This window comes from Uranotaenia lowii, chromosome 3 (assembly GCF_029784155.1).
Source record: "Uranotaenia lowii strain MFRU-FL chromosome 3, ASM2978415v1, whole genome shotgun sequence".
Lineage (NCBI taxonomy): Eukaryota > Metazoa > Arthropoda > Insecta > Diptera > Culicidae > Uranotaenia > Uranotaenia lowii.
Window position 1 is genome coordinate 222,894,940 of NC_073693.1, and position 14,289 is coordinate 222,909,228.

Below are 14,289 nucleotides of genomic sequence, written 5' to 3' on the forward strand. Positions count from 1 at the left end.
ATCACCCGGCGCTGCAGAGTGGCGAATTTTTTTTCAACAGGAGGGAGTGAATAGAAAAGATTGCATTTGCTTATTGAGTCTGTAAGTTCTGCTGCGTGAAAGAGATAGGCGATGTCGTAAACTGTCGGGAATGATGGTCGTTTGACCATTAAATTATCGCTCTCGTGTACCAAGTCACGAAATTTCGTTCGACAATCACACAAAGAAGAATAAATGTCGTTTCGTTTGATGGTAGTCGACTGTTCGGCAAGTGTTTGGTCGCATTCGTTTGATGGCACGAACAATGAAATGACTGCGACTGTCAGAGAAAATGTCGATGGTTTACAAGTCTGATTGAGAGTAGGTGAAAGGGCAAAACAAGTAGAAATCGAATTCAGCTATCTGACGCCATCTTGAAATCCAAGACGACGGCTTCAGTTTAAGTTTAAAATACTTATTTTCACTGAAAACCGCATTAAACTCCCAAATTGGCGTTGAGTTAAAAGGCTTAACTAGAAGAAAGCGAACTTCGCTATTTGACGCCATCTTGAAATCCAATATGGCGGCTTCTGCTTAACTTCAAAATGCTGATAATGACTCAAATTCGCATGTAAGTCCCACAATTTTGGTATTGAGTGAAACGGGTAAACAAGAAGAAACGAAATTTCGCATTTTGACGCCATCTTGAAATCCAATATGGCATCTTTTGCTTTTCTTTAAAATGCTGTTAACACTGAAAATCGCATGAAATCTCCCAGAATATTGGTATATACATAACTACTTCATTTGTATCATTTTTTCAGACTGCTGGGTTTTTGTGATGCCTTTCTACCACAATGGGTTCTCTTTGGTTGTTTAAATAATCATAACTTAGACTGGTTTCAAGACCAAATCGGCTTCTTTTTCTGTTCTCACTCAGCTTTTAGGAACAGGAGAGTAGAGCATCATGGATCATGAGTTAACGTCGTCTAAATATTTCGGAAATTTTGTAAACCCTGTACTGCATACGAGTATGTCCTTGGAGTTTTTTTCTCCACATTTTTGGGTTAATTCACACAACTAACCTAATTAGAAACTGTTTTTAAGTAGATTTCTAACAACTGCATCAGAATAATGCATCATCATTGAATTTCAACTTGCAATTATAGAACCTAAAGAAAATCCAATCATTTTTAACTCGTTACTTAAAGTATTTGAACGATTAAAACTATTGAAAAATTAATTTAGATTTTTCGGCAAAAATTGCTCAGTAGGAGATCAATAAAGTTTTTTTCCACTGAAAGATTTTTTTTTTCAACGATTAAGATAATAATCTTAAAAAACTGTCTTCGTCGTCACTAAATATGAGACACATTACAATTTTCAAATTTTTGAGCCGAAGAACCCCAACACACTTTACATATTTTCAAAGGTTTTGAAATTCCTTATACCAAAAACTTATTTTGATATTTTCAAAGTTTTAAAGTTGCAAAGATATTGCTGGAAAACAAGCATGACATGACGACAGAAGCCAATTTCTCGTTTCCCTTACATTTTAACCGTAAGCTACACAGCAAAAATTATTTCCTGTAAAATTACGCAAATGTCCTGTAACAAAAAGGAGCAGGACATTTACCGTAATTTTACAGGTCGAAAACATGATTAGGTGACATTTAATTTTTAGTGTACAACTTTTTTACAGGACATTTGCTGTAATAATAAATGAATCTTTGTTAACTTATAAGGAAAACAATTTAAAATTACAGGTGATTTATTTTAAAGGTTGCAGTTTTCAGTGACACGTAATAGTCAAAAAAAATTTCTGTGTATGTTCTAGAGATCTGTAGCAAATGAATTTTCTCACAAAGTTTTCTGATATTGTTTTAATTGAAAAAGAAATGGCTTACCCGTTTTTTCCCAAGATCTTTATAAAATTTTACCGTACCTGGTTAAGATGAAGTTGTAGAACTTTAAAACGTTGCGCAAAGTTGTGTATTTTGTTGAGACTAAAGCATGGATCATCCAAAATCTGGACGAACTGTTTATTATACCATAGCGCTCCTGGTTGTCGGATCTGAAATGTTTTGTTTTGTTGAAGTATTTTATTTGGAAATGTTTCCTCTATCCAGGCTTGCAATTTCTCTAACGAGAATCACCGATGTGCTCGGTTTTCGTTTCTCGGTAGAGATTCTCTGAAACGCACCGCAGAGATTTTTAGCCGATCCTCTGTAGAGAATCTGTAAATCAACACGACAGAGCTAACACACACTACAGTGAAAAAATGTTTTCACCAAGGAGAGCGACAGCCACGGCAGCTGGCTTGGCTTGTTGCGTTTACCAACACATACGAAGCTGAACCACTCGCCCGAAACATTCATCGTTTGTTGATGCTATTGTTATGCACACCGTCGTGTTTGTTTTTGTCTTTGCTTTTTGGTGGCTTCAACTAGTCGGTTCTGTGTTTTCACCGGGGTGCTCTACAGTGACAAATCGTCGCACGCCGGAGCTATTGAACTCAGGTGTGTGTGGCTTTCGAAACCGGGGTGCGAATAATGTGTGGAGAGGATCGAAAAATCTCACCCGGGTGATTTGCAACTATCGCACGGGGGTGTTTTTTTCTCCGTTCTCCGTTTTTCTCGGTAGAGAATGGCATCTCTGCCTCTATCAGTGCTGAAAATTTCATAACGATTCGTTTTGTTCCAATAAAGTTACACGCAATGGAAGCTGCGAGGCAAAAATTAATTTTGGACACCCACGTCAAAAACCCGACGTGGTCTGGTTCAAAAATCGTGAAATCTGATTTTGGGCGGCTTCCTGGCCAAAAATTTTACAAAGCCACTGGTCGAGGTGATGTCCCCGCCACGTTCAAATTCGTTTTTGCCGATAAGATGGCAAGACAGTGTTTGATCTGCGGACGAAAAACCCCGGTTTTTGTGAAAAACCAGACCACGGACTTTGAAATGTACAAGGAGGTGTGCCTTAAAAAACGTTTTTTTTTTTTCATACATTAGATCTCACAAAGGACCAGTAAAGTTTTCGCCAGATTTGGCAAGACGGTTGGATTTTGTCGAAAAGGACATCAACCCACCCAACTGCCCTCAATTCCGCCCTATCGAAAAAAAATTGGGCAATTGTCAAGCAGAACATGAATGAATGGTAGGACGACTCGGGATGCATCAGCGATGAAGAGATTGTGGATCAAAATGGCCGCTGAGGTCAGTGAATAGGGTGTCCAAACTATGATGAGTGGTTCTCGACGAAAAGTTCGAAATTTCATCAAAACAACTTCGGAATAATTTTTCTCTTATTTTTTTTGTAGTGCAATAAAAACCCTACATTTTGATTACAAAACATTTTTATTTCGTTTACAAAGCTCCGAGATAGACCCTTTTTAATGCGTCCAGATTTTGCGTGATCCATGAATTAACAACTGTGTAGAACAAACTTAAGCCCTTAAATGTCCAACGAAAAGGTTATCCATTTGATCTCTCTATTGGATGACTTCTCGACTTTAAATTTGATATGAAAATATGCAACTTATTAAACTGAACAATGTTTTTGTAGACACCAACAGCTCATTTTTCATCCCTGGGCGTGGGCAGCCCCTACAAGTTGGATAAGAACCATTATACGTTGGAAACTAGCTGGCGTGTTTTCCCATATGTAGAAGTGTTTTCGTATCATTGGTTTTCGATTGTCGTGAAAGTTGATACAATGGGAATAAGTTACAAACCCCCACCATGGACAAGACGGGGTTCCTATATAAAATCGACGTAAAATATGAAACAAATCGATCAATTTCCAAGTGATTTCTATCAAATTTGGTACCTACACTTGTATTTTTTCCCTGCCACTCCATGTTTTGTATAGACAGAATAAAAATTAAACGTTAAAAAGGATGAATCTCATCCAATAGTTTATCGTTAACAGGACACATTCTTCGCTGATTGGGAACCATCGAAAGTTGCCAGGAGCTAGGCTGACGCTGTTTTGATATCGAAACCTACTGCATCCCAAGTTTCTGAAGCTGATTTGTTTCTTCGCACATCCTGTAGTTTTTTCTTTGCTACAGCACAATTCACAATTTTGTTCACTTTATAATACACGGTTATTTTAAAACTGGATTCGATACTGGTTTCTTCTTATTTACCTAAACTTTTTTTTTCTTACCTCGAACGACTTTTTCAAGGAGCTCAATTTTTTTGACGTCCGCGCGAGTCAACGCCTACTCGAACTCAAAAAACTGCTTCTCGATAAGAGTTAAAATTAAATGTTTTAACGGTTTTTAAATTACCTGAAATTTTAAGCATCAACTCATCAAAAGTATGTCTTGAATATAACACGAACATGTAGGCGCCTTAAATATGCGACTTTGGGCTCTATTTAACTAACAGAGCTGCGTGTCTGAAATGGATTGGGGACGAAGAACCGTGATAGGCAAACGGCCGCACCGAATTACTTTCAACGATCTTCTTGAATTGTAATTTTTCAATTTGCATTCTTAAAGTATATATCTACCGGACGTTAGACGAAATTTCACATCAAAAACTTTAAGCATTTTTGGAACGTATATTTTACACTTCATATAAATATCTGATACATGGTAATAAAGTAAAAAGTTTGCAGATCCCACGACATGCAAATTCACTGCCACCAGCAGGCAAGAAGCAGTCTCGGGGAAATCAATTGCTTCCAGCAGCAGCAGACGCAAACGTTGCCGCGGGAAAACCGGCGGCGGATGAACACCGAGCGGCTAATGACTTTCGCAATTACCGATAATGTACCTACAACTCAATTTCTGCGAGGCTGGTGGATCGATTGTCGGGTCTGTTGGCTGGTTTGGTTCGGCGTTTCGTTACCTTCCGTTGCGTTTTCGGCCCCAATGATAGTGTATTCCTAAGCAGAGAGCGCGTCGATAAATTTTCTCAGTTTAGAAAGCGCGCGGGAAGGCCCATTATTCCAGGATATTGTAAACGTGGCCCAATCCGGTCACTTTATCCGGTATCATATTCACCCTCAAACATGACACCCGTCGTCGTGAAACTGGGGATGTTTCGAAAGGGTAGGAACTGGCTGTGGAGGGATTGGGATGGGTTCCTGTCTAAATAATTAGAGGTTATGAGCATTAGCAAAATAGCATAATACACATCGCAAATGTCTGGTGTTCAACCAAAAACGGACGGCTGTGTAGGATTAAGAGGCAGGTATATGCATCGGTTTATTGCGCGATGATCATTAACTTCCATGACATCATTAGAAATTGGCAAAAACCGAGATGGGAAATGATAAACAAAAATGTATAGGCATGATTGCGTGCTTCCAAAGGATTCTATGAAAATATTACCTTTTTGTGCTAACCGAAAAATGGGGTTTAGACAAAATACCATGGTTTTAAAGAAAGGGAAAAGATAAAAAATTTTTGGTCGCTGAATCCTAAAACCAGAGTTTTCAACATCAGCGTCGGCGACATTCACTGACGATATTTCATGTTGACCAGACATCTATCAAACACCTTCCAAGTGTTGGAACCAAACAACGGAAAAAGTTGTCGATTACCAAGGTGTTTGCTGAATTGATATGACATTTTTCATCGTCGCTAGCTGGCAAGTTTGCAAATCAAAAGCCCAAAAACATCGGAATCAAACTGCATTGACAATAGTAATCTAAAAAATATCTCCCCGACGGGGAATCGAACCCCGGTCTCCCGCGTGACAGGCGGGGATACTGACCACTATACTATCGAGGATATGCTTGTTTCATCGTTTACTATTGGTTTTTGATTGTTCAATACCACAACACCCTAAAGTAGAAATGCTACTAGAAAATTACTTTAGGAGTTGTACTAATTATCATGAGTCTTAAAGCGTCCCTTTTCCAGATTAAATGGGAAATGAGCGTGCACGCTCTTCTTCAGCCCAAATAGAGCAAACAACACTTCCGTTTGTTGCTGCCTTTTACAACATGGTAGGGTATGAATGTTCCCATTTTTTACTGGTTGTAATTACTAGAAAACGATGCAAAATTTCGTCATACAAGAACACGATCTTCACCACGCTACATGAACTCATTTATCATAAACTCGATTGCTAGAGAAGAGAGTCTCAGGCCGGCCTCAGTCTGATAACAGCGTTTGTTCGGTCATCGGGAAATTTGCACCACGCGATAGTTGCGTGTGAGTGTGAACCAAGTGAGTGGCTCTCTTGGAAGGTAGCCTACGCCGCTTCGTGGCTACGGAACATTAACCTTCCTCTCTCCTGGCCAAGCAGGGACCAAGTCAATCCTGAGGAGGGGCGTTTGCCCGTCGTTGTTATATGGAGAAGCCCTGCTTTGAATGGGTCATAAATTTTAACGAAATTACTCGGCTGCATTAGAATGGCCGGCTATCAACCCACCAGCAACAGGTTCTGCTGAACGATGATGATGATGACGATGATAGCTGCTGCTAGTAGTGCATACGCACCTGAGAAGCGATAAAATTAAAATTCAATTAATGAAATGTTGATGCCTCCGAACGAACGACCAAAAGCACTCATCAGCGTTTAACCGAAAGTTCATTCCGTTCGTTGTTGAGCTTGTTATTATCAAACCTTTGTAGAAAAAAGGTGGCATTATTTTCAATGACCATGTATTTTTCTATGTTTAGCATGCGTTCATTGCTGCAGTTTGAATCAATCAAGCAGCGAAGATTAGCTGTTCGATGTTGCTTAATGAAGCCGGATACACACAATCATTAGCATAAAAAGTGCAAGCAGTTTGAATCGATAAATTTAGCAATTTAACATAAATTGTGCAAAAGCCTATTATTACATAATTCGAAAGCATAAATCATCAATAAATCAGAGATATGAATACATGGAAGAACACAAACTCAGAAAGTAAAGCTTTTGCTAAACTTTGTAATAGTTATTCCTAGATATATGTCGTCAGTACCAAACCTAATATTGGGCTTTTCTATTATTCAGTTTTACACAAATACGGTCAAAAAATACACTCCAACTTGTTAAAGAAATTTTAATCACGATTCCTTTTGGTGGTCGCTGATGGAATGAAGATAATCCCCTCGTAAATATTCCAAATGCTACATCGTGACATTTTTTCAACTGTCAATGACTATAACTCCTATTACAATTGTTATTTCAGAAATTTTTCTACATAACTATGTATATTTTCAAAATGCATGCAATTTTTTCATTGTAATAACTTTTTTAAAGTTTGTAGATTTCGAAAAACGTATGTGTTACACCCATTTTTACCGACGGGGGTAAAATGATCCCTATCACTTTTCCCTCTAAAACTCTCTTGTTTCTCAACACATTTTTATAGTTTTGAAAAGCTTGTTACGTGACTCAAATATGATTCCTAGACAATGTTCAGCCAAAATCATCCATTTTAAATTTATTCAAATTCTAAGAATACAAATCCGAAAAAATGCTTCTGAGATTCTTTTAAAACTCGTACATGAAGAGAGCAATACATTGACTTCGACAATAATTTTAAAAAGGGGACTGTTCTTCTCCATAAATTTATAAACAGGAACACTTATACCAATTATATACGTCTTAATCGTTAAATTTGAAAGGCTTTCTAAAGCATGATTTCCATTTCGTTAGGGGCAAAGTGCTCACATGTGAATACCCGAACGCGCTGGTTTACGTTTAATACGTGTTTATAGATTCAAGTTTCCCCGAAAGTGTTTGACAGATAAAACACTTGAATTTTATACCTCACAGATTGAAAAAATGTATTGCTACGCGCAGTGTTGCCAGATATACTTTATTGATTTGTTCAAGTGACCATTGGGAATCCACCTGGACATTCCCGGCCACAACCTGAGGCGCCACTGGTCGTTTCAGGTATGAGAAAAAGCATCAATTACTTTCAACCATTTTGGCTGCCTCTGTATTGACCAAAAAAAACTTACTATGCATACATTGAAAAGTAAAGCTTATTGTACTCACCCGATGCCAATTTGCAGCGCCTTACCATGATAGGATCGATAATATCATTCCTGCAGACAGTTTTCTTTTCTTTTCCCGTTACTCGTCACACTTAAAGGCACTTGTCGAAACACTTTTCGCGACTATGCAAAACGTCGTAAAACCATCTCGTCGAACTGTTTACTTTGCGACCATTTGCTTAACGGCAATGCACGGCAGCGCTAAACGACGTAAAAACTAAGTTGCACTCAAAAATTAAAAAGTCATCATGCGACCTAAATTCAAATCAATTTGAAGAAGTTGTTAATTGTCTAGTACGGTTCATGGTGTCTCATACGACCTAATCAAAACAAACTCTAGAAATATATAAGAAATTTAGGAATTTTAAATATTTCCGTTTATATTCAAGATATGTTTTCCAATTCGATATTGAAAATTTCTTTTAAAGTGTTATAATGAAAACTGGTCATAAATTTAACCCTAATCCGCTCAAGGGTGTTAATATGACACTATTGGAAGTTTGGCGGCTTGTAACTTCATTCGGGTGCATCCCAATAAAACAATTTCTACGGGGAATGAATACGTGAAATGTTTAACTTTGCATCATTACTATTTTAAGAACGAATTTGACACTCCTCGCTAAGAAACCGTTATATCTCTCATGTTTCTCAACCGATTTCCACTAAATTTATAGTTTTGGTAAAATCGCAATGTAACTCAAATATGTTTGTCAGACATTATTCGCCTACAACACTTCAGTTTTCCTTTATTTAAAGTTTAAGTAAAAAAAAAATCCGAAAAAAAACATACTTCGGTAAAAGAATTTACATCAGCTACGCTATGCTCGAAAAACTTGCACTTTGTGTCCGAGAAAGCTAAAATAATAAGCTATACGCACATAAGAATTTATTTTTTTGAAATTTGAAAGATCTTGACCACAAAGAATGTCAAAAAGTGGTGTAAAAACCGTACTTTTTAATCAATTAAAATGGTTTTAATCATACAAGATAAATTTCGAGAAGAGGATTGAAAAGTTGACGTAATTTGGCACATTTTCGCATCTTTAAAATTTGTAAAATACGATACACAGAAATTTTGACGAATTTTCAAAGATAGCCATCATTAGAATCATCAGAAAGGAGATTTCATACCGATCTAAATAAAAAGTTTCTAAACCTTTATTTTCAATATATTTCCAACATTAACAGTTTTGAAAAAAGGCACAAATATTTCAGCACTTCTAAATCAGTCAAGATTTCTTTTTTTTTGCACCAAGAAAGAATGTCAAATTGATTGCTTTTGCTATCAAAAATTTATCCTTCAACTCAAAATGTTCAAAAATTTCTCAAAAATCGTTCAAAACAATTGGAAATATGGTGTCCGTCAAAAAATAAAAACCCAATTTTCGCATTATTCACACTTTCTTTTTTGCTAAATTGTTACATTTTAAACATAGAATTGGAATTTTAATTTTATTCGTTTCAGATTGAATGAAATTCAAAATTTAGGATTTAAAAAAATAGTCTGAATTGTAATTAGATTTTTTGACATATAATTCTTCGACAACAATTCAAAATGGTAAGAGATTATAGGGTGTTCAATAAGTTCGAATACAAATTAAATTAACGATAATTCCAAATCAACTGAACAAAAAATTTTTTTTACTCAAATGGAAAGGTAATTTAATATTGGCCAATCACATCTTTTGTTGAGAAAAAATTTTACCTTAAACCTATTATATGAGCTTCAGCGGTTTGTCAAGTCCACCGTACGCGGCACGCTCTTCTATAGTTGAAATTTCGTTCCCCATAAGAATGCTGACGATTTTTATAACGAGTCAAATAGGTTTCCTGTATTTGTTTTTTATCGGAAACATGTATGATACAACTAACCAATCAAGGAGAGTTATATTTGAAGGGCAAGGAACTTTTCATTTTCAGCCAAAATTTCCAAAAACCTGTGTAATTCTGTTAAAAAAGGGCCTTTAAAAATAAAGTGTTATACGATCAAAATTTGGTCAAGGGAAAACGCGTGTAAATCGGTGAAATCGTTTGTTAAAAAATCAAATTAAATTTCTTTTTCGAGTTTAATTAGTGTAAAATTCAGGAAAAATATTCAGTTAGGCTTCCGCTTTTCAAAATTGCCGGGTCTTACGCTTAACCCTTGCCATCAGATTTTGTACAGCCACCTTGTCCACTTTCTTCGTCGCAGAAAGCCAGTTTGCCTTGAACTGCTGCTCGTCCTTAGCAGTTTTTTTGGTCTTCTTTAGGTTCCGCTTGACAATAGCCCAGAGCCCAGACAAGGCTTGCCAAACTAGATATTTCTTGGCGAACTTTGACAGTTTCATGTGCTTGAAAATATCTGCTACCTTTCCCCTTCCTTTTGCCGTATAAAACTCCTGTCCCGGAAGTTGCTTGTAGTCGGCTTTGACGTAGGTTTCGTCGTCCATTACCACGCAGTCAAACTTCGTCAGCATCGTCGTGTACAGCCTCCGGGATCGCGCTTTGGCCGTCGTATTTTGTTTATCATCGTGATTTGGAGTCACTACCTTCTTGTAAGTCGATAGTCTGGCTCGTTTTTTGGCTCGATGCACGGTTGTAGACGATACACCCAGTTTATTTGCGGCATCTCGGAGAGGGAGGTTAGGGTTTCGCTTGAAACTACCGGCAACTCTCTTTGTCGTTTCAGCGGCTTCCGGTTTTCGATTTCCCCCCGATCCAGACTTCCTGGCTGTCGACAAACGTTCCCCAAACACTTAAATTACATTTGTAACGGTTGATTTGGCAACTTTTAGCGATTTTACCAGCTTTGCGTGCGAGTAGCTCAGATTTTCGCGATGCGCGAGCAAAATTTGGATACGCTGCTCTTCTTCCTTGGACGGCATTTTGACAACTGAAGAGTGAATTCCAAAATCAAAATAGCAGCAACATTCTACACACAGACCTTCAAAATGAGAGGTGTTCAGATTTTTTAAATGCAAAATTGAAAGAAATACGTCAAGTTGATATTGACCAAATTTTGACCGTATCACCCTTTATTTGAAAAGAACATTTAAATCTTTCGTATGTTATTTTTCGCTTCATTAACACACCATTCGACCTTCGAAGACCGATTCGAGTCGATTGTGACAAATTAACAGTCTATAAAATATTCAATCTTCATTTTGGTGCAATTTGTGATGATTGATAACGCCACCATATCTTCCAAGAATATTCACCAGTTCTGCCAGTCTACACACTAGCACATCCCCTCGTCCGTCTTTTTTGGGGGGATACAGGGAATAGGTGAAAAAAAACAATACCGTAAAAAAACTGGTAATGTCCACCGTAATAAAGCAAACGACAATACGAGTGAGATGAAAGCGAAGGGAAATAGACGACCTTAGGCACTGCCGTGGCCAACCCACCGTCACTCTGCCAAAAGACTGAAGTGGTGGTTCCGAAATTGATAGGCCATCGTTTGCGAGAGAGAAAGAGAGTCATTTTTTGTTGGTATGAAATATAATCACCCACAGCACGGACTTTGGCACGTACAGAGCTCAAGCGATAACAACCTCGTCACCGCACCACACGGTTTCCTCTTCCCAATTCCGAATCGACATTCTATCCTGGCAACGCACGGTTGATGTTGGTTTCTGAGGGTGGAGGATTGAATTTAGTATTTTCCATCTAGCCCCAGGACATCGTTCAGCGATCTGGGTGGACATCGAAAAGATGGACAAAATGCGACCGGATCGGACCCTCGATGAACAATAAAAAAAATCTTCGGCACCAACACGTAGCTTTCTTGCAAGATTTGTGCGATATCTTCAACCCACTCCGATGAAAAATCGGTCCGAAGTTGAAGGGTCGACACCCGAATGATGTAAATGCCATTTACGAGGGGACACACATAGTCTCTCACACATCTCTATGTCCCGGCTGCCAACTTCCCGAACCAGAACCATCCGGGTTGGAATCTATCGGTAAACGATAATTCATTCCTCGCTCTCTGCGGTTTCCGGAATCTGGAATTTTTCGATGCGTATGCATCGAGCCCCTAACCATGCCAAAAAAACACAAATTTATTGCCGTCCGCCGTAAAGGACTTCCTGTCACCACATTCGTTATAGTGTCCACAAACATACACCCACACATCGTTCGATACGAGGGTATTCATTTCCGGCGTGCCGGAGAAATATAACCTTTAATCTTGCCGGGCCGAATTCACCAAGAACATTCCGCAATTGTTTCCCGCTGATTGCGTCGTCGTCGAATGTTCAGGGAATTGGTTTTTCATTTCTTCATTGTTTCTTATCGAGAAAGGTGGAGTTCCCCATTTTTCTCGGTTGTCACTCATTGTGGTGGCGCAAAGCAATTTATATATAATTTGGATCAAACAGAACTCCTATCTACCGAGAAAAATGATTGCTCGAAAATAAATAGAATGTTCGTAGGAAGGAAAAAAAAAGCGCCACAAAACTGAAAGTCATCGATTTTTATTGATTGGTGGCCCGGCCGCGGCCGATCAGTAATCAATTGTGAAGTACCGTAGCGCATCACTGCTTTCTTGAAGATTTCACGGGAAGCGCTTTGATATGTTCCGTAGGAACTATGAAGAAAATTGAATAAAATGTATGCCGTCTACTGTTTGAAGTAGGGGATAGTATTTCTTAATGCGAATAGTGGATAAAATGCTTCTACGGCTGGTAGAATATTCATTGTTCTAATCATTGCATTTTGAGGTTTTTTTGTGATTCCCTAGACATCGAGTTGAAAACGCAGGTTTCAATGGTGGAATAGTGTAATCTTGCAAGGATTTTCATCCGTTTGGATGATTCATCCCGATGTAATCTTTATTAATATTTGTTCGTCAAGTCCTTAAACAACTACCCATTTCATTAGCAATTGCTATTTTTCACTTTCCACTTCGCATATTTCCTAACCGGGAAAGTACTCATTTCTCAATGAGTACTTTGATACTCTTACCCAGAATATCTGGCCACACTGTTGTGTTACCACGAGCCCAATATGAGTAGTCTCGCGTAACCGTGTGATAATGTAAACGTTTTTATCGCGTTTATCATCCTCACCTGTCGTCAGCAATCATTGATCCAGTGTTCTCGATTTCAAATTGGACATAGCAAGAAGAACCAAAACAATCAATGTTTTGGTTCTGCTTGTGGTATCAGAAGTCTGCTGCTGTTGCCGGATGCCTGAGGAACCGATAGAAAACCGTAAGTTTCAAAACCTCCACTCAATTCGTAAATTGAGAATGTTGAACAGCTTAGCCTCGCCCTCGGTAACGCCGGAGATTTGTCGCAAAGATAGCTGACCACTTCTTATGATGTCTCTGATGAAAGCATACTTATCGTCTAGATGCTTCATTCGCTGATGTGTTCTAGATACAAAGGTCCTCCATTAGTTGTCCTCCATTAAAGTGAAAGGAGTGCTAACTACACCCAATTCACCAAGGAAATTTGCTAACCACAAATCTTCCTTGACTGCATGGCAAAGGGCTCCTACCCAGCTTAGGTCGATGACAGACTGCCGTCTGCTGACGTTCTGTTGATCACGAAATAAGATTCCTGAAGATCATGTAAGCGTAACCTGATACTGATCATCGGAGTCGTTGGCAAAATCAGAATTAGCATATCCAATTAGTGATTCCGATCTAGCGTTTCTGTGGAATACCAACGCCGTATCGGTTGTACCTCGAAGGTATCGCAGAATAAGCCGTGCCAGTGCCTATCCGCCGGGCTGGCCTGGTACTTGCTCAGATCGCTAAACGCAGCACAGATATCTGGTCTCGAAGATGTCGCCAGGTATTGTAGACAACCATTCAATTCTTACAATCGGCCATATTAAATCGCTGCAGAAGCTTTTCAACGTATCCTGCTTGCGAAATCTCGATGATACTCTTGGTAAAGTTCGGTTTGATGGAGTTTCTCTAGAAAATCTTGACCTCCAGGAGATTCTTTATCTGGAATAGCCTTCCAAGCTCGGTCTTGATCCATTTAGGAATGCAGTTTTGACGTCCATCTGATGAACAACCATGTCAAATCCGTTCACCAACGCCAAGACAATTCAAATTCGATGCATAGGTTTTCCAGTAGTCCAATCATGGTCTTTGAAAACATCTTTTTGCGACCGATCGAGCCTTGTAGCGACCATCGTCCTTCACGTTGAACACCCATTTGGACAGGATGGGATTACTGTGACCCCAAGGCAAGCTAACCGCTTCCCAAGTCTTGTTCTCCATTAGGGCTGTCATCTCCTCGTCAATGGCGACCTTCCATGAATCCCAATCGTCCCGAGTGACGTAATCTTGGTCATCATCGTCATCGTCCGGGAATTCCGCGCTGCTCTCGTAGTCTCTCTCGTCGTGATCGTCAACAACCACACTGTGCTGGTGC

General features: G+C 38.9%; 2 protein-coding genes and 1 non-coding gene across 11 annotated transcripts in view; 1 reads left to right on the top strand and 2 right to left on the bottom strand.

Annotated features, from left to right (window-relative positions):
* Positions 1-14,289, top strand: part of LOC129753543 (protein winged eye-like) — a 531,910-nt gene that overhangs the window by 399,258 nt on the left and 118,363 nt on the right. The window lies entirely within an intron of this gene.
* The window catches only part of LOC129753567 (40S ribosomal protein S25), a 458,367-nt gene that overhangs the window by 166,977 nt on the left and 277,101 nt on the right, over positions 1-14,289 (bottom strand). The gene's annotated exons all lie outside the window — the stretch shown is intronic.
* Positions 5,633-5,704, bottom strand: Trnad-guc (transfer RNA aspartic acid (anticodon GUC)). The gene has a single exon. It is a non-coding gene; the product is annotated as a tRNA-Asp (tRNA).